General features: G+C 35.4%; 1 protein-coding gene across 7 annotated transcripts in view; it reads left to right on the top strand.

Annotated features, from left to right (window-relative positions):
• Positions 1-25,914, top strand: part of SEMA3A (semaphorin 3A) — a 441,509-nt gene that overhangs the window by 68,201 nt on the left and 347,394 nt on the right. The window contains exon 5 of one of the 7 annotated variants that reach the window (XM_081148093.1): positions 18,142-18,196. The exons of the other annotated variants lie outside the window; for them this stretch is intronic. The gene's annotated coding sequence lies outside the window, so the exon portion shown is untranslated. The remainder of the gene's footprint in view (positions 1-18,141; positions 18,197-25,914) is intronic. 7 annotated transcript variants of the gene reach the window in all.

The following is a 25,914-nucleotide window of genomic DNA, read 5'->3' as shown; positions in this document are numbered from 1 at the left end:
CATCTTGTGTCTTATATACCCTGAACAGCCATCAAAATGGAAACTTAAAATCCCCTGTGTTTGGCGAGTCAACGTGAAACTGGCTTTTAGCACACCTAGTTCCTAGAGTCTCACTTTTACTGTGTTTCTAGCCTCTATGGAATTTTAAATTTACTTCATCCATATAAAGACATTTAAAGACACTTGCTACCTTTTATATAACTCTCATTTCTTTTTCATTGAGAGGTCCATTGGCAGTGTTATCTACTAATTGTTGGCAAGGAAAATCCTATTTGTGCTATTTTCAAAACTCCTATTACATATTATTTTGTTACTATATTTGAAGATTGTTTTTCTATATATTAAAAGAGTAGGATTTAGTTTTTAAAAAGTTACCTTTGTTGTGGCCATCTTTCATAGTTATACTTGGGCATTTGTTAGAACTGATGCAAAAGACGAATGTTGATAAAACATCAGCCTCTAGTATTCTATAGATAACTGAGTTCCTACAAATTACACCTCAGAAATAACATCCCATTTTTACCTTAACTATTTTTTATTAAATTTATTGGGGCAATGTTGGTTAATAAGGTTATATTGGTTTCAAGTGTACATTTCTATGATACATGACCAGTGTAATGCATTGTGAGCCCACCACCCAAAGTCAAATTATCTTTTATCACCATTTATTTGACCCCCTTTACCCTTCAAAATCCCCCTACCTTTCTATCTGGTAACTACCATATTGTTGTCTATGTCTATGAGTTTTTGTTTGTTTTTCTTGTTTGTTCATTTGTTGCTTTCAGTTTTATATCCCACGTATGGGTAAAGTCATATGGCTCTTAACTTTTTCTGTTTGACTTATTTTGGTTAGCATGATATTCTCAAGATCTATACATGTTGCAAATGGCAGTATTTCATCTTTTCTTATACCTGAGTAGTATTCCATTATATATATATGTACCGTATACCTTAACTATTCTTTTTTTTAAAATATATTTTTATTGATTTCAGAGAGAGGAAAGGAGAGGGAAAGGGAGAGACAGAAACATCAATGATGAGAGAGTCATTGATCGAGCCCACAACCCGGGCATGTGCCCTGACCAGGAATCGAACCCTGATTGCCTGGATCCTAGGTCGACGCTCAACCGCTGAGCCACGCCCGGCTGGGCTACCTTAACTATTCTTTAAAGATTGGCAAATAATGCACAGAATGCTATGACCTGTTGATTCTACATGAAATTTTTTCCTAATATGACAGTGTATAAATTTCTGATTTTCCAAATCACCTGGTGAACACTGGGGAAAGATTGAGTTAATGATCTATCAGCACGTGTCAATTTAAAAAGTTTTAGACTATAAGAAACAAAATACCTGAACTACACAATATAATGTCATTGTTTGTTTAGAAAGATATTTAGAGGTAGATTGTTTCATAGATGACCCAGCAATCAAAGAATACTACAAACATACACATTTTCTTTCTAATTTTTAGTATGCCGCTTAGTTGTCCTAATCATTCTCATATCTTAGAGACACATGGTTTCCATAGCTCTAAGAATCACATTTGCAAGGCAGAAACAAGGGAAAGAGTTATGCCTGCCAGCTATTTTTTTCTGCCTATTTTTTCTCAACAAATTATCTTTTGAACAAGACCCCAGTAAAGTTCATTTCAGGTTACTTTGATCAGAATTGGACCACATGACTATTTCTAGCTTGGAGAGACTAGAAGAATGAGAATCTTCTGGGAATTAACAAGAGGAAAGACATTGGGACTGGAATGTGGGAGACACCCTAAATGGTGTCTGTGATAGTTTCACCACTGGCTATTCAACATCTATGCTCTCTTCACATGGAGGATACTCACCTCTCCCACAGAAACTACCCCAGAGGTTCATGCATTTATTGCCCATGGCTCCTTTTATGTAATACCTGCGTGACATGCATTACTGTCTGACAGGTTAGATGTGACTATCCACAATCAAGAGATTCCAAGTTAAAACAGAAAGCATTTGCCTTTAACACATACAAAATACAATTGTGGAGAAAAAATACTATAACTTAATTTTTCATTTTAAATGTGAACCATGGAACACACAACAGTTGCTATTGAGAGCATATATCTTACCTTGCCAGTCATGGCAGATAACCCTATCCTGGCAGTGAAGTAAGTTACCTGATTAGCCAAGTTTCTGTTCTTGCTTCTGTTCCAAAACCTTTAGTCCTAACACTGAGAGAGGAGCTTTCCTTTTTGCTTTTCTTCCCATCCACATCTAAATTGGATACTGGAGAAGATATTTCTCCTGATGGATCCAACATTTTAGAATCCTTATTTCCATTGATGCTCACTTGGAGGCCCAGAGATTTCCTTGCCAGGTTTAGTATCTTATTGCTAGTATATTTTCCTTCCACTTTAGTAGGTTGTTCTGTTTGCTCTTAATAAATTCCATGCTTTTGTATCTGTGGCCAAAGTAAATTGTTTAAACATAATTTTAAAGCTGGGATAGGGAGGCATAACAAGCAATCAGGGCTTTGCTAGAGGGTTTTCCTTCTGGAAGAAAGGTACCAAGGCACCCTCTTATTTTATCTCCTAATAAGACTGATGTTTGCATGCTAGCATTTATACCAGCTTTAAGTTAGCAAACAGAAGTTGACTTTTCTAACCTGGCCAAGCTGTAAATTATGAGGGTGGAGCCTCAAGCAGTCCGGATTGCAAGCCATAGGCAAAGAGTGTCTGGCCTCACAAAGCAACCAAACACAGGCCAATGCTGAGTTTTAACTATTCATTCACTAGCAGCTCAGCTTCTGGTAGCACATAGTCTACATCCCAAAGTAGCTCAGGCCACGGTCTGCCGAAAAGTTTTACCAAATCTTAACAAGAGTCTCTAAAGTCAGGGATCATTGGTTTCTGGCTGTTCTTCATCCTATTATCAAACAATATAGCATTTGGAGGTCCCAGCATCAACCCAATCCTGTTGCTCTGTTCAGGATATGTACTGGCTCACACTGATGGCTTGGGAATCTTACTGAGGACTCAGCACCTCTGCATTAGAATGTTAACTATGGCCTTAATTGCTGAGTATGCTGAGTCCAGTAATACTTCAGAGAGAAAAGACAGAAAACAGCAGGCAAACTAGCTAGTGTTCTCACAAACATTATTGTGACCAGAAGGACCATTTCTTATTTCTAGTAGTAAAGGAGTTAATACTCTAAACATTATTGAAATTGACCCAACAATTGGTTCCCAGCTGTTATAATAGTAATAATTCTTGAATACCACCAGCTTTTTCCAGTTAGCTCAATATATTAAAAGTATCAATAAAAAAATCTCATACTGCCAGATGTTCAGGAGGGCTCCTAGCACAATGGCATTGGGATTGGAAGGAGCTTTACAGGTCTCAGTAGGAACCTCAAGACAACTAGTTGCTGTACTTGCTTTATAACTATAAAGTGTCTCAGAAATACATTCACCTATTTTATTTTTATATGTATTTATTTTTTACTTTATGCAGAGGAGACTTGTAGCTGTTATTTTGACACAATGTAATCACGACAGCCTGATTAAGAAATTACCCATATCCCTTAAGTTTCATCCTGCATAGGCAATATACAATTATATAAATTTTAAGTGCCCTTGAATATATTGTGTTTAAATATTTTGCACGGTATAATTTCTCTCTCTCTCTTCTCTCTCTCTATTCCCTATTTAAAAGGTTCTATATGCCTACAATTATATTTGTTCTATTTAAAGCATGAACATTTATTTCTTCATCCTGATCTTTTATAAATTTATTAATATATTTTAGAAAAGTGCTGTTGGTATATGGCAGCAGAAAGATAGGTGGAATACATTTTTGTTCAAGTACACAATATATTTCTTTTAAAAAATATATGTTTTTATTGACTTCAGAGAGGAAGGGAGAGGGAGAGAGTGATAGAAACATCAATGATGGGAGTCATTGACCAGCTGTCTCCTGCACACCCTCTGCTGGGGATGAAGCCCATAACCCAGGCATGTACCCTGACCAGGAATTGAACCAGAGCCCTCCTAGTTCATGGGTTGACACTCAACCACTGAGCCACGTCACCTGGGCCACAATGTATTTCTTTACCATGATGACTACTTTAGAGTTCCCAAGAATTACTTAGCTAAGCAATGGATCTTATGTTATACATAGGAAGGGTATCCCCAATCAGTATTTAGCAGGTATGCTTAGGATCTCTGCACAGTTTTATTAAATTTGACATATTAATGTTGCCAAGACTTTGGAGATTTGTGAATTGTTTTCTTACCAGCCTGGGCTAATCTACTCAGAAGCCAGGTGTGTACCATTGAGTTACACAATTATATACTTGAAAATCAAAAGGAGGAAATGAAACCATAAAAGCTGCATTACACAGGAAAGCAAAACACACTCTCAGGGCACATCATTACATACTTCAGACTCACAAAATAGGCCACCCTCCTTTAAACAGTGGATAGAAAAATCAGAGAGTACACCACATTGACACATGGGGAGAGCTACAGTGAGATTAGATTCACTCTAGCAATTTTCTACCAGAGTGGAGTAATCCCAACATACCTGAGAAGTCAAAGACAAAATGAACTTTGACTCTATTTTATCTAATCAGGAAAACTCCTGCTATATTTTTCTTCACTGGCTTTAGTGTCTGACAGATAGAGGCTTTATTTGCAGAGAACATCACCACCATTATTTCTAATGCTCCCACCATGAGACATGGAAATGGGACCCTTACTCTTATTTTTTCTTCTCATGATATCTGCTTTTTATAAATTGTTCTTTATAATCTGTACCTTTGTAATAATAAAGAGTGATTTTTAACTGTGATACCCTAAATTGCTACCTGTGATCATAATAGTAAATTATTTCAATTAACTGACACACTTTTATTTTCTTAACCATATTAATGAGGCTTTGTTTCTACACAGCCTGGGGGTGAGGAGATAGCTAAGGAATCAGAAAGTTTTCTCAGTATCATAAAGCAGAGAAAATGCTTCTGGGCCTGTTGTCAGAAACGAAAAGTTCCTAGATACTGTATCCCTCTAGTAGCTACTAGAAACTTATTTTTGTTTCTATTATTTGTGCTTACATTCCTAGGGCTTAGTGTTCATTTTTCTTTGTCTTCCACATTGTTATATAAAATTGTATGGAGAATTACAAAGAATTCTGGTGATAATAGTCTGATTGTCCAGAAATACAGAGAGGTGTATAAAAATAAGAATTAGCCCTAGTTGGTGTGGCTCAGTGATTAGAGTGTCAGCCCTTGCACTGAAGGGTTGCAGGTTCTATTCCTAGTCAAGGGCACTGTACCTTGGGTGTGGATTTGCTCCCCACGCCAGGTCCAGGTGCGTGCATGAGGCAACCAGTTGATGTGTCTCTCTCACATCGATGTTTTTTTCCCTCTCTCTTCTCCTCTTTTCCTCCCTTCCACTCTCTGAAAAGCAATGGAACAAATATCTTCATGTGAGGATTAACAAAAAATCCAACAACAAACAAAAAAAGATTTAAAATTAAACAAAAACCTAGAATTCATTCAATGATGGTTTTAAGTATAATCAACAGTACACTCAAACAATCCCTGGCCTAAAAAACAAAGAAAGAATATGTGCTTAAAAACAGTAAAGATTCAGGAGAAATTATCCTGTAATTCTTTTAGTCTTCAAAAAGTGTACGATAATTTCCACCCCCTTTAAAGAGAAATAAGGTTATGCTTCCTTAACTACCAACTTTCCTGAAAACATCTAAATCCAAGAAGGGCTTAAGAATCAGGTAAATGTTTTGGGAAAGCTTTTTAAGATCAGGTTTCTTACATGAGTTAAGAACTGGCCTGTCAACTAAGAGCCACTTTCAGAGACAATGAAGTTCAAATGTTTTGAGATCAGGAAAAGTCTGTTTATTGTATTTTATTGTTTCTGGTTTAGAGTAGACATACTCATCCACAAAAAATTCTTTGCTTGTAAGGTCGTATTTTAACGTAGGAAATGAATTGAGTTCTATCTTCTATCTGTATTTTACCATGATTCACTTAAATGGGTTATTTCCATTGTGCACAGGTGGTAAACTTATCTCACATGTTTTTTATATAACAGCCTGGAATAGCAAGCCCTGAAGAGCTACATCTAATGGTATCATTAAAATGATTGTAAACATGCCTGTTGTGGCAGATGTGAGCTTTATTTCTGTTGATATACATTCAAATTGTTTGGTAAGATCAAACAAATGTAGAGTTTTAATATGTCAAACATGTCCACATTCTAACAGGTCCTGTTTTTAAGGAGATCTGTTTCTTTAGAAGTCAGGACAGCTATAAAAGAGCCAGACTACAGATCAGATTCAAAGACAAAACTCATTTTCTTTGATTAGAGCAAAATTCTCTGTATCTGTATCATTTAGCCAACAGTTTCCAATGAAAAGAGATCAAACAGGATAATATTGCAGGTATTAAAATAAGATGGTGGAGGCATGTGTGTCTATTAATTAGCCACAATTATTTGTAGGTTGTGTTTAAGACAAAATTAACTATATTTTGTCATTAAATTTAATCTTTCCTTCCCCTAACCTTTTCCCCTCTTCATCACCATCCCTTTTCCTCTTATTTTATTAGTTTACTTACAATAATGTCACACTATGTCTTCAGATTTTTGAACCATTTTTTCTTGGGAACTCCAAATTTAACTAGCTTCCCTAGAGTTATTTTGAAGTTCTCAAGCAAAAACTTGTCTTTATTTTTTTTCAGTGGTAAAAAAACTAGATTTCTCAGGCACATTCCACTAAAATGTCATGTGCTTTTTAAAAAAGTGTATTTTTATTGATTTCAGAGAAAGGAAGGGAGAGGGAGAGAGAGAGAGAAACATCAATAATGAGAGAGTCACCAATCGACTGCCTCCTGCACGCTTCCTACTGGGGATCGAGCCCGCAACCCAGGCATGTGCCCTGACTGGGATCGAACCTCAGTTTCCTGGATCCTAGGTCGATGCTCAACCACTGAGCCATGCGCAGCTGGGCTAAAATGTCATGTATTAATATTATCATAAAAGTATGGATTAAGTATCTACATTATTTCTATGGAAGTAGAAAAATGCAAATAGAGGTGCTTCTCAGTGCTAAAACTGTCAAATACTTCATACATGTCTAGTGTTTTATAAAAATTATCTCATTTAACCTTTCTTGACCTAAAATAACAGAGATAACAAACCAGGATAGTCTGGAAAAAGAACATACACCTTTATACTGCCTTTTATTTTTCTTTTGAAATAGTGTTAGTGACAGAAACTTGTACTTTAAAATAGGTAAATGTATTATGCTATCATCTTTAAAAAAATGTAGGGGAAACGGGGATTTCCTCTTTTGTGGTAGAGATTAATATTCACCACATATTCCATTTTCTTCCCCAGATTTCTAAGTACTCTTACACCTTATTTTAAACCATAAAACTCTTTTGGAGAATGAAGTGTTTGAGGAAGTGTCATGTGTCTCACTTCTGGGCTAAAATAGTGAAAATCTCAGGCACCAGCCTTCAGTCCCTCTCTTCCTCTACTGTGTGCTTATAAGACCATGTGTTGTGGACCCAAAACATCAAAACAGCCTCGATCACAGAGTTGTTTCGAGGAGAGCAGTGCCCAAAGCATACTCCGATGTGCACTGGATTCTGAATGAGCCAGAAATAAACATTTGTTGTATTGAGTGTTGAGATGAGGGATTGTTTGTTTCTGTCTTTCCAACCTATCTAGTTTGTCTGCCTTATCTAGCGTATTTTGGTTATTGTCGGAATTGGTACCAGAAGTGAGATGATATATTCAAAAAATTAATATATTTGACATCAACCTAATCATCTAGCCATGGACAAGCAGAGAGAGAACTGATATTAGAGACTTTCGGAAGATGGTGATTCATTTCAGACAGCAGCAAAACACTTGAATAATGTGATCAGCAGATCACGTACCTCACAAATTTGTGACACTGGTTTGAAAGCAGGACGTTAACAACGTGCTTGATTTGCTATTAACTCTATTTGGCAAGCTACATTAAGTAATAAATGAGCTTGGGATGGGATTGGATAGTTTGCAAGCAGAAGTGGTAGGAATGGAGAGTCTAATCCAGAGCCTTTCAGTATTGGAAAACCAATTGCTTCATGGCTGTAATAAATGACAGGAGTGAAAAATTATTTAGACAAATGTCTGGTAATATACTTCTAACTGATTAAATTGCCTCAAAGCAAAGACCAGGCTAAGAACGTGACACTCAGTCGCTTGGTAAAATGACAAGATGAAGTTGCTAGGATATTCAAACAGCTCCTGCGTAACCCTGTCATATATAATGAATAATGAAATGAAAGAGTAGAGATGTGCACCACAGAAAGGAGCTGAGTTTGTTCTGGGCACAGGGAAAAGGTTAGAACTAAAGCTTACTGCGTATTTGTAAGTTCTACTAGTAAAGAAACTATGAGTTGGGGGAGACTTTTAGAAGTATAAAATGATTCTGAGTTCCCAAAGTTGGTCTGAGCAGGAAGCCGGCTGGAAAGCTCCTCAGTCTCCTACTAGGGAATATGTCCCTGGAACAAGTGTGGTGAGAAAGGCAAAACATTCTTAAAGTTGAAGCCAGGAGGCACAAAGAACCATGACTCTCTGGAGTATCCCCAAAATAATTTAGACCCAATAGAGGGGAACCCCAACACTGGTTTAGGACCTCTCACCGTACCTGCTCACAAGGAACAAAATGGACTAATGACTGCTGTTTGCCTCTCAATTTTCTCTTCTCTTAATGGAATCTGTTCTGTTTCTGTTCCATTATTATCACTAATTATCATATATTCTTGAGTCTCATGTATGTGTTTGTATATATATGGGAAGGCTCCCTTAACTTGTCTTTTTAGTTTATATGTTTCAATTGAAGTGGTGACATCTGAACCTGATACAGAGACTCTCACATATCAACCAGAGGTCTGAGTGATCTGGAAGCAAAGACTGGGTTGGTCTTTGAGTTGAGTTGTCTCACTTAGAGAGGAGTTGAGTATATTCCTTGGTGGATTAATTGGAACAAAATATATTGGGTGACAGAGACAATCCTCAAATAATACTCCCCACATATTCCATTAGTCCTCTACATTCCCTTGCTTTAAAGTTTAAGAAGAGCCACGAACTAGTCTTGGCCAATGAAAGGTTAATAGAAGTGGCACATGTAACTTTCAGGTCAAGAGAGTTTTGCTCATATTTGATTTCCAATCTCTCTCTTTCCCTAACTTGGCGACAACAAAGACTTGTGTTGAGGTAATAGTCACATGATTGAAGCTCCCTGGATTACTGAATTGCTGCACAGAGCATAATGGCTTTAGGATTTGGGGGATCCATAGAGCATTTGTGGGAATCAGAAATGGACTTCTGTTGTTAGGCTTCTGAATTTATTTATTTATTTATTACTGCTTTATAACCTCACCTTTCTTGAATAAGCACCACTATTACCACATTTAATGTAAATTATGAGGAGGCAGACTGCTTTCTGGTTTCAGAGTGAAAATGTTTAATATTTTTAACAGATTTGTTTGTTTTCATTCTTACATATTATAATAATTATTAAATTGATCTCTCTTCTACTCTTTGAGTCAAAATACTAGAATTATTTTCTATGATTAGGGTTCTTTAACATGTTGACTTAATATAAAGTTTAACACATAATAACAAATCAAAAATACTGTCAAACCTACAAATGACAATTATTTTCCATTTCTCAGTGTCATAGGAAAGTAATCTCTGCCCTAACATCTTAGCAAAAATAAATGGAACAAGGCACCAGTGAGTTATTTAAAGGACTCATTAACTTTCATATGACCCTATTTGTAATTGAGACAGTTGTGTCCTAGAAGTACCCTCCAAGACATGATTAATGAGGTTTCCAAACATTCTGAATTGACTGACATGGAAGGGAGTGATCATGTTTTTTAGTAAAACCTCTGTGAGGTCTAGGCAAAAGGAGGAACCTTTCAAATAATTCATGATAGCGTCTAATACTAAGCATTAAAAAATGTAAGTATTTTTCCTAAAGTTAAAAGAGCTCAATATACTAGGTCAGTAAGGAGGTAAATTTATCAAAGTTTTCTCTCCAAATTGATCAAAGTGAAAGCAGATTTAGATATAGAAAGCTTTTAGCCTAACTCATGGTAGTAACAAACATTCCACAAAAGCACTGAATAGCAAAAGTAATAAATTTATTTGATATTTTCCACTGTTTTGTTCTATGAAATACATAATACCTTGTCTATACCATAGAAAGTTGAATAACAATCTGTTGTGTTTTATTACAGTATATTGCTCATTTGAATAAGTTATAACTAGATCCCTCCTTATGTTAGATGATAGGAACCAGGGACTGCAATGACTTACATCAATGATTAAAGTCTCCCTTTCACTACCATACATTTGCTAGAGCTATAATTTTGAAGTAACATGTTAAAAGTGAACTTAAGAAAATGTTAAGAAGTGTACCATTGCAAATAAACTAAAAATTATTTTTTCAAATTTACTGAACATTGGAATTTTCTTGGAAGTTAAAGAAAACTTAACAGTTCTTATATTTTATCTTCATAACCAATACCCCTTTTAAAATGTTTTATCTAATAAAGCATAAAAATTAGTATCATGTAGGAGGGACATTCAATTTATTTTATTTTTTTAATGCAATATCCTTCAGCAGAGTATACTTTTGTGGTATTTATATTTTTTTAGTTTCTTCATATGCATTATAAATATAACTTGAATTTTTGAGTTCATTATTCAAATTAATAGCTTTCTCTGTAGAACAAGAGTTGGATTTTTACTACTATTATTCATGTCTTCTTAGAATAAAACTTTAGAAAGAATTGTTTTTAAAAGTATATAATGACAAAAGTGTTTAAGAGATATTATAGGAAATTATTATGGTTAACTTTACATGCATTTCTTCAATTACAAGGAAAAACCATTTCAATTTTCCCTATAGTTACTGCAATCAAGAATATATTTTCTAAAGAACACTTAGCTTACGATATGGGATATTTGTGCATACTTAAACAAATTTACTGTTAGTATAATATCAAACAATATCTGAAATGATAAAATTATCATTCATTTATCCCCTCTGAGATTTTTTATAAGACTGTTTTCATTATACACACACACACACATTCACACACAAAAACACATCCATCAAAACCAGAATCTAAAATCTGTAGTTCATCTGCATAGATGCATAACCCATGGACACAGACAATAGCATGGGGAAGGGCTGGGGGGGGGCGAAAGGGGGAATGGGGAAAAAAGGGGACATCTGTAATACTTTCAACAATAAAGATTTAAAAAAGACAAAGGGTGCCAGCAAACAGCCATGCCCCCTTTCCTCAGGCATATACTTTGCTTCTTCTATCCCAAGCTCTAAGGGTTCGGACAAGACTTGCATCCAAAGGAGCAAGGAGCAGTGGCAGCTTGTCCCAGGCTTACCCACTGATCCTGTCTCCAGGGGCCCTTCCTTTGCTTCACTGTCCCAAACTTTAACAAACTTACTCTCATTTTCAAAAAACAAAAATAAAATGAATAAAATCTATAGCTCAATTAAAACTAGCATATGAATCTTGAAAAGAGAAATACTACTTTAAATATTTTTGTAACTTTTTGAATGAAGCCAATGTTTTTAAAAATTGACATAGTGTTGATTTCCTCAACTACTACACAGACCTTATACCCGGCCTCATGTCTACATCTCTCCAATTCCTTTTTTTTTTTTTTTTTCATAAGACACACCTGAACAAGTTTTCTAAAGTATCATTTCAGTCCTGAAACTTCCTCATTCATGGTGGGTTACTGCATCAAGGCAAAATTCTCTGCCTAACATTTAAGATCCTACATAGAATAAACTCAATATATTCAATTAACTATACAGGGTGGGGAAAAAGTACGTTTAAGTTTTTCTTATGGAAAATAATAAAATAATTAATAAATAATAATGCGATAATAAACTCTGTGTTTTGCATACTCACAACTGGAAACCTACCTTTGCACCACCCTGTATTTACTACCAAAATTCTACCTATAACTTTTGCTTGTTAGGGATGTCATCTTATTCTCTTCTGTCTAATTTGCACCTGGACAAGAAATGACTGCCATTTGCAAAGCATAACTGCCCAATCTCGACGGAATCTAGATGTCTGGAGACAACACAAGAGCATTCTACCTACTGTCACACCTCTAAATAACTACCACCAAGGTTGTTGTGTATTATTATTTAAATAAAGTAGAGGTGGAATATTCTGATAAAAAAGGGCTTAATTTCTCTAGGTCGAAATCATGACTGACTTGAAGCAAATTAGAAAATGATTAAAATTGAGGTTGCTTTTTACTTTCTAACATGACCATGCCCCAACCTCCACACTCAAATTACAATCAGCCTGTTTTTATTGGGTAGAGCTTACCCGAAGGTAAAGTTTAAGGAGCAGTGTTTTAAAAGTTAGAAAACTTTAAGAAAAAGAACAAGGGAGATTATCCCATCTCTTGCCCATGATGTGGTAAGAAAATAATGACTTCCAAAGTTGTCCACTTTCTAATCCTTAGAACTAGTGACTTTGTTACTTCACTTCAAAAAGACTTTGGTGATTTGATTAAGGTTAAGGGCATTGAAGATCATCCTGGATCTAATTTAATCAGATGATTTCCTAAAAGCAGAGGACCTTTCCCAGCTGTGGTCAGAGAGAGATGGCCATATGAAAATAATTAAATTCCTTGTTGCTCATTTTGAAATGTAGGGGTCTTTGTGCAAGAACCAGAGAGACCTTTAGAAGGTGGAAAAGTCAAGAGAATGGATTCTACCCTAGGGTGTTATGTAAGGAGCTCAGCCTTGCTGACACCTTAACTTTAGCCCAGGTTCTCAGATTTCTGATCTATAGAACTATAAGATAATAAATTTAGGTTGTTTTTAGCACTAATTTTTTGTTAAATTTTCATGGCAGCAAAAGAAAACTAATACCCACAACCATTCCATTCCATTTCCCTGAGTTTGCTCCTGATCTTCATCAAAGTGGCCTCATGCTTCCATTGAATATCCAAAGTGCAATTGTAAATTCAAAGCTTGAGGAAAACTTTCGATTTCCCTGAACAGTCCTCTTCTGTTCCTCCATTCCCTCTCACTTCCATTCTTGAATTGCAGTACCTGAAGCCCATATCATACAATAGGACCCTGAATTGCCATCAAAGATTTTGTCGTTTTTACTTCTGCTGCCAGACTACATTGTAAACATATCATAAGTATGATTTAAGTTTATACCTCTTTTGTGTTTTCCAGTGCACCTGGAACAATGAACATTTTTATTACTCAAAATCATTTGGAGTAATAAAACTAATCATTTGAATCTTTTCCTTCAAATCCAAGGAAATATCCTTTCATTTTCATTTACTGTGCCATCTTTATTATACTGTGTGATAAATGACTGAAATACATTGCAGAAGATCAGTCTCTTTTCTTTGGGAACATATGCTGGACCCACTATTCTGAATTCACACAAAACCTGCCATGGAATTTCTCATACTGCCTTACAACTCAATGAAACAAATTTTCCAAAGTCAAATATGCTAAACTCAGTCTCATTCTGAAGTCATAACTCTCATTTATGTTTTTAACATTTGAATCAAAATAGCCACAAATTAGTTGCCAAACAAATATAGTTTGTTTTTAGCAATTGTATGTGAGTCATGCTGCCAGTATTTTTGCCTTACTTGTTGCAAATTGTCCCTAATTGGAAAGTACTGTAAGCAGTAAAATATGAAGAGGAAAACCACCAGCACTTTGAAGTTTATTGGTTACAAACATTAGATGGGGTTTCCCATGTTAATTTTGATGAGCATGAAGCCTAGTTGCTTTTTTTCTGCTTCCATTTTGTCACCTCATTCTAGTTATGGAATAACTTGTGATTTGGGGGATATTTTTCAAGACCAGACCATTTCCTCAAGTAGGAGCTTTGTTCTTATAAATAGAAACCATTATGTTCATGTGTTTGGTAGATGAATCCAGTGATGTGTGTGTTCAACAGAATCTCTCATGAGCGGTTTCCTCAATTCTTCAGAATTTCACTCTCGAATTTGATCAATGGTGATAGTTCAATCTCAAAAATTATGTTTTTCTATAAACACACACTTCATCTTTTATGCATGCACTTAACTGTGTTAGACAAGGTTTGGAGATATTAACCATAGAGTTATAAATTATCTCCATGAGTTATAAACTAACTTTTAACTATTAAAAAAACTTAAGGTTTCCTTCAATTTATTAAACAGTACAAATGCATGAAAGTATGCTCATAGATTTTAATTTTTAATTCATAAGAACAAAGAAATTAAACAAATGTTGACCTATATATAATCTTTCTAAATTCCATTATGAATTTTTAAATAACTATACTGTAAGTTATATAAAAACAAATTTTGTCTAAATAAACTACATATGCATTTTTTAGTTTCTTTGCAAAATGAAGAAACTTAAGATATCACTAAAATTAGATTGCATATAACATGATATTATGGCCAGCTTCATTTGCCCAGGAATATTGGGAAATGACATTTTATTTGCATTGTCTGTGATGAAGTGTGTCACCATCTGTTCTGATTACTGTGTGAGGTTAAAATTACCATCAGTGGGAAATTTTCAAGGAGTAGAACTGTCTTCTGGCTAATGGGGCAGATCTTTGGGATGGGTAGTCAGATGAGCCTGAGGAGACTATGTAATTATATTTCCTAAAGAATCACCACCTTTATTATTGGAAACATGGCAATATTCAGGTAAATGCCTTTTGATCAAGAGTAGCTGGAAGAGGTTTACCCCCACGAAGAGGAGACACCCCCAGACTAGACTACACCATTTGGCAAGTCACACAGCTGGAGTTCAGTTAGTTCTCCACTATGGATGGGAACCTCTTCCTACTGTCCTGAGATATCTTTGCATGTAAGAAAGTTCTGTTTCTGAGGATGGATAGCAGAGACAACAGATAAGAATATCCACCACATTGGGTTGAGAAGTGGCTTAAGTAAAGTAATGCCCCAAACACTTGGTACAGCCCTGAGAATGAGGGAGTTTTCAATGAGTAGAAGCTGACTTCCACAGGGGTTTTAGAAGAATATGCAAATTATCTTTAGTGAAGAACAGGATTTGGTACTTGTCAAACTTAATGAAAGGTATACGTTCTGAGAAATGAGTCTTTAGGTGACTTTGTTGTGTGAACATGATGGAGTGCACTTACACAAGTGCAGATGGTATAGCCTAGCACACACTTAGGTTATATGGTATAGCCCGTTGCTCCTAGGCTACAACCCTGTGCAACATGTTGCCCTGAATGCTGTAAGCAATTGTAACACAATGGTATTTGTGTATCTAGACATATCTAAATATTGAAAGGATATAATAAAAATACTATATAAAATATAAAAAATGATGTACCTGTATAGGGCACTTACCATGAATGGAGCTTGTACGACTGGAAGTTGCTCTGAGTGAGTGGTGAGTGAAAGTGAGGGCCTAGGACATTACTGTACACTACTGTAGACTCTATAAATACTGCATACTTAGACTACACTAAATTTATGTAATTTTTTTCATTCTTCAATAATAAATTAAACTTAATTTACCGTATTTTACTTTACTGTATGAGTTTTAAAAATTTTTTAAACTTTTTGACTTTTTTGTAATAACACTTAGCTTAAAACATAAACACAACTGTACAAAAATATTTTCATTCTTTATATCCTTATTCTAAAAGTGTTTTTCTACAAAAGTTTATTTTTTTAATTTTTCAAACATTTTATTAAAAACTAAGACACAAACATATACAGTGACCTCGGCCTGCACAGGGCCAGGATCATCAGTGTCACTGTCTTCCATCTTCACATTTTGTCCCACTGGAAGGTTTTCAGGGGTAATAACATGCACAGAGCTGTCATCTCCTGTGTAAACAATGCCTTCTTCCTGAACACCTTCTGAAGAACATGCCCAGAACTCTTCCTGGGGAAGTATCACTCTATTCAGAAACATGTTTGTGGTGGTTTGAAAAAGAAATATGGATCAGCTGCCTCCCTCACACACCCCGACTGAGGAACGAACCCTCAACCTAGGTATGCGCCCTGACCAGGGATATTGAACTAGCAACCTTTCAGTGAACTGATGACACCCTACCAATTGAGCCACACCACCCAGCGCTCCTCTTAACAAATTTTAAGTGTACAATACATTATTGTTAAATATAAGAACATGTTGTGAAGCAGATATGTAGTTTATTCATCTTACTAATGGAGACTTTATGCCTGTAGGTTACTAACTCCTCATTTCCCCTTCCCCCCACCCCAGATAATCACCATTCCAGTATTTGATTTTAAGACCAAGTCTACTCATGGCCAAAATCACCTTATATCCACTATAATATAATGTCTACATTTGAAGATTTAAAAATAAATCTAGGGCTTTGCCAGAACTTCAAAGGCATAATTCTGGAAATTAATTTTACCCATAAATTACTGAGTAATGAAAAATGTGAACTCAGATTGGGGTAAGTGTAGACTGATCTTATATTTTTTGAGCAAATATCTGTTATTGAATTTTATAATAAAAGATTATTAGTTATATATGTTCTTACAATGATTGTAAGCAATCTCTAAGAGTCTTCTAGTTAAAAGTACATTCACATAATTTTGTTGAAGTAGGAATTTAGGCAAGCTTGCAAGTAACTATTTCCTGTACTTACTTCATAGGCTCTTCTATTTGATGTGTATTGAATAACTTTTATAGCATAGCAAAACTCTCTAAATCCAGAGCCTGAAAATAACCATCACCTCAGTCAACTGGGGTTTACCTAATATAAGCTCACTCTAGCTCCTTCAGGTTGGCTGAGGCTCCTGGCCTTGTCTGGACTCAGTGGGCATTCTATCCAGGCAGTGCTGTTCCACATGTTCCACATCAGGGGTGCCCTTCTCATGGCAGTGGCAGAAACACAAGAGAGAAAATGGAAACATAGCTTTTCCTAGGCTTGAAACTGGCACCCTCTTACCTTTACCTCATTCCATTGGCCTAAGCAAGTCTCATGACCAAAGTCATAGCCAAGAGATGGAAATACAATCAGCCCCCTTTGTGGGAAAAAGTGCAAAGTCATGTGGAAAAGAACATGAAAATAAAAAGGGAGGTGTCACTAATGCAACCTAGCACCATAACAATGGCATTTTCTTTGAAAATGTATTCTAGTTTCAAACTAAAATATTAACCTATATTCTTAACTATTTGATCACGGGATACACTGAAGCTTTCTAATTTCCTGAGGGAGGAAGAAGATACTGCACATGTCTTAGTTTTGGGGTCAGGTGTTTTCTTCCTATGAAATGATATTGCTCGTGTCCTTTCAGAACCTCCTGTGTGGCTCTCTGGATTCAGTTTTCAGCACTAAAGCCTCTCAGGGGGTGAGTGACTCATTAAACTAGTCACCACTATATCCACCCACTCAACCTCATGCCACAGCCTCCAACTCTGTGGCCGCTGTGTCGCATAAGCATGAAAACTGTAGAATCCAGAATCCCCATTCAACTCTGGTGCCAAAACATTAAGTCTTAAAGTTTCAGAAGAGCATTTGAGAGTAATTGTCTGTAAGAAAAATAACTTGATTGCCAGGGAACCTGATCCTAAGGTGACTATTACTCCCAGGGAGTTAAGCGGAAATTGGAGGAGGGAATCGTAGCCCAGGAGTATGACTGAAGATAGAAAGCCGGAAATGTCTACAGCAGCTGAGGGGGTGAACATATTTTGTCTAAAAAGATAAGGCAGCTGAACAGAGAGTGAGAGGACATGAGCCAAATTTACACACACAAATAGTGGAAATAATCTCCGAGTATCCAATTTGGGAAGAAGTGAGGGAGATAAGAGTGCTCTGAGTGGCTAGTGAGGAGAGAACATAGAGGTTAACGACGCCTGCGAGATAGCTCAGGTGTCAGAGCAGTGCACTGCTAGTAAGAGAGTGGTGTTCTTTTTGGCTTGTTGCTTTAACCTAGTTTACCAAGAAAGTTCAGTTATTATAAAGGTTCAAATATAAAGTATTTTTGTTTGCTTGCTTGCTTGCTTTGCTTTTCAGAATATTTTAAAATATAATCAACAGGACAATCTTTGAAGTAACAAAGGGAAGTGTTCATCAAGAAGAGGCCTCTTTACAGGTAATTGGGAGAAAATGCTATTTCTAGAAAGCATACGACTCTTTGCTTTGTGTTTGACTGTAAGTTGAGCTTAAAACAGTTTTAAAGAAATTATTAGATCTTTATATTCTTAGAGCCAGTCTTCAAATAATCTAAAAGCAGACCAAAAGATCTAATCAAATGTCTGCTCATTTTTCCAAATTCAAATATAGAGAATATTGTTTCTTAATTTCTGTGAGAGAGAACTTGTCTTTACATAAGGAATTTTGTATCTATAATTAACAGTTGTATGTTTTAATATTTTCTTTTCTTATATATCATAATTTGACACTATGACCTCAACAATGAAGACCTAAATATCTTATCCAATTTAACATACAAATGTAAACTTTTGTGTCACAGAATTACTACTTTAAAACATCTAAGACTGAATTAGGGTAGAAACTAAAGATAATTACATATTCTGAACATAACTAATATGACTTTAAATTCCACTTGTTCTAAATGACTCAGCTGTTTAACTTTCTCCAGTTATATACTATAGATAAAAGTCTCAGACACATTACACACTATCCAGTAGTAACCATCAATATGCTGGCATAGATGGGTATATCTGATTCTGTAATACATTTCTGAAGGAACAAGACAATAAAAAAAGAAGTACTATTGGAAGGAGGTTCTGCCAATAATTACTTATGCACTCTGGTGTATGGATCTTCTGTGAGAATGGCAAAGTGGAATCTCATAAAGATCGATGTTTCTGTGTGTGTACATATGTGTGTGTGATATCTGTGTACTTGTGTGTGTCTGTGTGCCCCTTTGTGTATAACAGGAGATGTGCACCTGCAAATGTAATCTACATGTGCATATCAGTGTATATATCTTGCACAGGTTACATATGTATGTTATTTATCCATCCATCATCTTTGTGTATCTATCTATCTATATCTATATTTATCTTCTATCTGGGTAGGTTATACCATTAATATCTTTGTTGTCATGGAAAACATTGCTGCCCTAGATAGCTCTGCCTACTGCAGGGAGTATGCTGTATTAGCTTTTGATTTATATAAACATCTTTGTATGTCCCCTCATCTTTTGATACTAAAGAAATTTCATGTCCTGCAACTTCATCTCTATGCATCTCAGTTTCCTCTCATATATAATGAAAATAGAAATATATATTGTAAAAGTATTATTGAAATGTAACTAAAGTAATGTATTTAAAGAATCTTGAAAAAACAAGTATTTCCAAATTGAAATGGAGAATTGAAAAAAGAAGGGGTTGATCCATTACTAAAAAAGGACTTCAACAGAGCAGCCAAATTTGTGTTTTTAATTTTTTAAGATTGTATTGAAAGCCTAGCTACTCTAAGTTTTTTTGGAAATCATAATTTTTCTAGGATTTCTGTAGATATTCCATATTCTATTTAAGGATGTATTTGTTAAACTGTACAATTATGGAGGAAATATATACATTAATATGTAAGGTATTGGCACATGTGTACACACATTTCTGATTCTCTGGAAGTTGGGCATATCTGATTCTGTAATCAGGCACACACAAGTACACAGATATCACACACACAGATGTACACACACATATACACTCACAGAAACATCTATATTTATGAGATTCCACTTTGCCATTCTCACAGAAGATCCATACACCAGAGTGCGTAAGTAATTATTGGCAGACCCTCCTTCTAGTAATACTTCTTTCTTTACTGTCTTGTTCCTTCAGAAATGTATTATAGAATCAGATATGCCCACCTGTGCCAGCACATTTCTGAGTCTCTGGAACTGTGGAGCACGCACACCATAGTGTGAAGATGAAATGTATGAATTGCAGTCTGCATATTTTATCACCTTTAATCCTCATACATCCTTAAACACAACTCTCATCTTTCATACTTACGCTCAAAACCTGCAATGTCCTCCTTTGCCTGCATAGTAAGTTGCTAACTAGTTCCTTCGATTGCTATTCCAGGTTCTCTAGAATCTGGCCAACACTTACTCTTCTGAGCTCATCTTCTACTTTTGTCCAATAAAATTCTCTGCTTCAATAAGACTAGCCTCTCCATGCCGCCCACAATTCCACAGGCAGCATCTTCACCTTTATCTTTGCAGCTTCCTTTTCCATCTGAGATGGGTTTTCACCTCAACCAAAAGTTATACATCCTACATCCTTTAAATTAGAGGTCTAGCTTCTACCTGGCAGTGTTTCTGGATAATCCCAGCCATGATTCTCCCACCGTCATCTGAAAAAGTAATATCTATATTAATCAAAAGTATTAATTTACCAATTAGTAATAAAATTTGATGGGTTTTTTTGTTAGTAAAGATTGAATTGACTAATGTAATGAGTGTTATAAAACAGGCTATTGGTAAAATTACAAATTTTTATAAAGGAATAAAATATTCTCTGAGTTATCTCATATTGTTATTCTTTTCCCATACATGTATATTTTCCCAATTTATGGAAAATAATGTCAGATGACTAGTAAAATACTATATTTAATTTCATTGTCCAAACACTCCAGTGGTGCCATTTCATAGTTTAGAATAAAATCCAAGCTCCTTATTTATGACCTTCATGTTTTGACTCAGACTACTTCTGACCACTCCTTCTGCTGTTCTTTTCACCTGAACAAGGCCAGGCTCCTTGCTGCTTCTAGAATGTAACACGGCATGTTCCATAACAGGTATAAGCGCTGCTCATTGCTCCCCTCACACATCCCCACATCCTTAAAGAAGTCTTCCCTGATCAGCCTAAAGGAAACATATCCCATCACTCAGTCTTCACTCACACTGCTTTTTCATCATGATGGCACACTTATTACTACCTAGCATTATGTTTACATTTATGTGGCTATGTATTTATTATCTATTACCACTTAAAGAATGATATTTCTGTGAGTGTAGAGTCTCTGTCTAGTTCATCATTTTAATCACAGCACTTAGATTACCATCTGGCATATACTGTATGTTCAATTAATCTATCTTGAATAAATGAATTATTTTTTCAAATACCTAGATTAGAAATATACACATGTCCTTTTAGTTTACAGAATTAAGGTGTTGAATATTTTTAAAAAGACTGCCTGGTCTGAGCACACAAAGATGAGGCTGTTCTTTGGTCCCAGGTCTGCAGCTACACTCCGCATCTCAGTGTCTCTTTCTGAAACAGTGATAAATATTACTCACCTTTGTCCCTCTCACTCGAGGTCATAGAGCTGAGCAAAATACTTTAAATACTTAAAGTCCTTTTTAGCAGCATATTATTATTAATTCCTGGGCATGACTAAAAACACAATTCTTCTACTTGATTTCAAAGAAAGATGATAACATACATTTGGTAAAAATCCCCTAGAAATAAGTTTATATGGAACACAGGATATTAAAATACATTTTTTATAAAGTTCCCAGACATACTAAACTTGTAAAATGTCTGGTTCTGAGCTGGTTTGAGGTTTTGGTTAGACTCCAAATATAGGTTTGTGTGTTTTATGTGTCTATCTCTGTAATTATTGATTTCCACGGGGATGCAATTTTGGCAAAGTAGGTTTATTGTTTTCAGTGAGAACAACAGTAATATAATTTTAAATGAGATGAATTAACATTGTACTCTAGTAATATCTTCAGTTTCAGGGCTGGATACATATTTGAAAGACTAAATTAAAGATACATCATTGAAATAAAATCCAGTCACTGTGTGGAAATAAATGTACAGAGAGAGAGAGGGAAAGAGAGGGAGGGAGAGAGATTGGGTATACAATAAACAAGATAAGAATGGTATAAAGCAAAAAAACCATCCAAACAAAAAAATCCAAAAACTTGAACAAAAATAAATACCTTATCTAAATGTTTATCTATTTCTAAAAAATATAATTAACATAATTTTTCAATAGCGAGTACTTCCAATTATTGTTTGGCCACACCTCTAAGATAAGAGTGGATTCAATGATTTGAATAAAAAAAGACCTCCAAATATAAATCCCTAGATTTTCATTTTGTCACAAGATTGTGAACATATGATGTGACTTTTAGACAGTGCCTAGAATATCAAAAACAAAAACAAATAAAATGAATGAATCCAAGTAAAAATTCTGACCAGCGATATGATATTTAAGTGATCTACAAAATAACTGCCTTGACTTTTATCCTCATATCTCTCTTTACAAAGATAAATAACATGCTTTTAATTGCAATTCATCTACAGAAAACAATGATTTCATTTCATAAGTGAGTTTGACATACAAGTCACCTACTGGGTTAAAATTTTTAAAAAAGGATTACATATAATGAAAAAATACTGGGTCCTAGTCAGAAGCTCACTGTTTTGGTGAGTGAGAGTCACTAAAAGGACAATGAAAAAAATTTTCCATCTATTATTTAAGTTGTAAAGAAAAGTAGACATTTTGAGGTTTATACCCTATTTAAAAATATTATAAAGTGTCTGTAAGTAAACTTAAATTCTTTATGTGTTTAGTTTTTCATAGCATTACTTCATGCTACCTTATTTACTTGACTAAACTATAAAGTCACTGGGAGCATTTGCTCTACCTTAGTTATGTTTTTATTTCCAGTATTTTCAGTGGATTGCTACATATTTGTTGAATGTGTTACTAAGAAGGTCCAGTATTTTATAAACCTAAGATTTCTTAGGGACCCTTTTAAATGAACAAGATTGTAAATTTGGCTAATGGAAAGTAAATGGCTTCCAAAGGATTAAGTCCAATCTCTTTAGCCTATAGGATTTCAGCTTATATATCTAACCCGATCTCTACCTATCTGTATATATATACATCTTCTCATTATTCCAAATGTATCTCTCTCTTTTTTAAAAAAATATATCTTTATTGATTTCACAAAGAGAAAAGGAGAGAGAGAGTTGAAACATTAAAGATGAGAGAGTCATTGATCAACTGCCTCCTGCACGTCCCCAACTGGTGATTGAGCCCTGACCAGGAATTGAACCCCAATTGCCTGGAACCTAGGTTGATGCTCAACCCCTGAGCCACGCCCGGCTGGGCCCAAATGTATTTCTTGCTTCCCCACCTGTATGCTTCCTTTTTTCCATTCCATTTTTCCTGTCTGGAATGCTGTTTCTCCTCCACAAGTCTTATGAAAAGCTTAGACTCTGTTAAACCTGAATTCAAACCCACTCTTTGGAAATACCTAGAATAACTGCAGATGGTAGACTAGATCACCATCTTTTTGGAACATCTATAGAAAGTCTACCCCTTGAAAGTCCAGAGAAATTTTTAGCAAAAGTCTTGCTTGGCAGTTATATCATAAAAAGCTGTGTTTGATTCATGAACATACCTTAGCTCTTTAACTATATTTTAGGATTCTTCATAAACACACATATAGATTATTTCTGAGAGTTTGCAGGCTTAGTTTAAGAATACTTCTTTTTAAAGGCAATTGTACATAACCTAAAATAAACCAAACACAGTGGTATCTCAGTTTTTGAATCTAATCCATTCTGGAAGCCCGTTTGAGTTCTGAAATGTTGGAAAACTGAGGGATCCACAGCCGAGAGCTAGGCCTCAGGATCTTGCCCTCAGCGGAAGCATGTGGCATGTTAGACTTCCGAGGAGTGTTCGAGAACCAAAGCATTTACTTCTGGGTTTATGGCATTCATAAACAGAAATGTTCATCAACGGAGACATTTGAAAACCAAGGTATCACTGTTTCATCTATTGGCCTGTTTATTTAGATGGAAAATTAAGTAATTAGACTAAATTATGGAGACATCCCCATAACTGGTAACTCCACATATAAACTATACTTTTATTTATTATTAGAAAATGTCTTTTACTCACATTTTATCCAGGGTTCCTAGAAGGGCCTCCTTTGTGTATCCTGTGTAGGTGTGATCTGAACAGGAGAAATAGAGGAGAGCAGTGCTAATGGATTCGTAGATGTAATTCATATTTATTTTCAAGACCTCAGACAAGTTGCTTAAATCTTCAGGACCCTGATTTGCTCAAAAACTAAATTTGGAATGAGATGAGCCTACTTAGTTTTGTTTTGTGTTTTGAGGATTAAATGAGTAATATGTAAACTGTTTAGAACATTGGCCTGCTTAAAAACAAGCTCGCAATAACTTCCTGCTATCATTAAATGAGAACACAATGAAAAATCCTATATAACCAAGTAAATAAATTTGAATCATCATTTTTATATGGTTAGTTTTGGAATAACATTTTACTTGCTATCATCTTAAAATGCCTAGAAAATGACATGTGGATTATCATTGAACAGAAAGACCCTTTCAGTTGTTGTTTATGGGGGAAGCAAGTGACTCTCTTGAGGGAAACTGGAGTAATTCTTCCTCGGAGTGCTCATCTATTGAGGCAGAAAGAATATGTGTTTTATGTTCCTTCTTGATTGAGTGTGAAGCATGATTGTAACCTACAGAGTCATACAAGGTGAAGTGAAAATTGAACATCAGAGATACATTTTCTACTATGGTGCTATACTCAGAAACTCAAAATAAAAGTGTGATTACCACCCTGGTCGGTGTGACTCAGCTGGCTGGGCATCGTCCTGTGCACTGAAAGGTTGCCAGTTCAGTTTGGTCAGGGTACATATCTGGGTTGTGGGTTCAATCCTGGGTCCAGGGTGAGAGGAGGCTGATGGATGTTTCACTCTCACAACAATCTCTCTCTCTCTCTCTCTCTCTCTCTCTCTCTCTCTCTCTCTCTCTCTCTCTCCTGCACCCTTCTTCTTTCCCTAAAAATCAATTAATTTTTTTAAAGTGTGGTTACCAACATGGATAACCATATCAGTAAGAGAAATAACAATAACAGAGTATGAGACATAGTCAAATTTAGTTTAGGAAAGAGGAATCTTTCCCAAAGTGAAGGACTGGCTTAGGGAATAATTTTTGGAGGCTAAGAGTTAATGGTTTGAAGCCAGATTTACCACTTTAGAGCTCTGTGATTTGGAACAAGTTATTCAAACCCTTTCTACCTCTTTTTCAAATGCAAAATGGGAACAAATGTAAAAAGTACAGTGCACAAGCTTAGTGCTATCAAACTTAGACTGCTCTGAACTATAAAGGCATCAAAATATTACTCTGGATATCTTTTTATTTTGGTTCGAATAATCTTACTATTCTGGTTCCAAACTTCAAACACAGTCAAGCACCACATAAGAACATTTTTTTCAGTCAGTGACCAACCACATATACAATGGTGGTCCCTGAGAAACTTCTATCACCCATTGACATAGCTGTCCTAACATGGAGCACAACACATTACTCACTAATTTGTGATGATGGAGGTGTAAACAAATTTATTGCACTGCAAGTTGTATAAAAATATGGCATAATACTTGTAGAGTACATAATACTTGAACATGATAATAAATGATATGTTTCTGCTTTATGTATTTACTATACTATGTTATACTTTTTATTGTTATGAAAAACAAAGTTTGCTATAAAATGGCATGCCATGTTACACTACCCACAGCCTCATACATCTCATGTTCACCATGTCTTTTAATTGCATCATTTTCTCTTCTGCTTGATTTAATCTCATGCTTTGCACAGAAGCATGCTATACAGCTTTGCAGCCTAGGAGAAATAGGCTATCCTGTACAGCCTTGGTATGTAGTAGGCTATACCATCAAGGTTTGTGTAAGTGCACTCTATGATGTTTACACAATGATAAAATCACCTAATGATGCATTTCTCAGAACATATCTCAGTAATTAAGTGGCAC

Source organism: Miniopterus schreibersii (genome assembly GCF_964146895.1).
Source record: "Miniopterus schreibersii genome assembly, chromosome: 9".
Classification (NCBI taxonomy): domain Eukaryota; kingdom Metazoa; phylum Chordata; class Mammalia; order Chiroptera; family Miniopteridae; genus Miniopterus; species Miniopterus schreibersii.
This window is presented reverse-complemented; position numbering and strand designations above follow the sequence as displayed.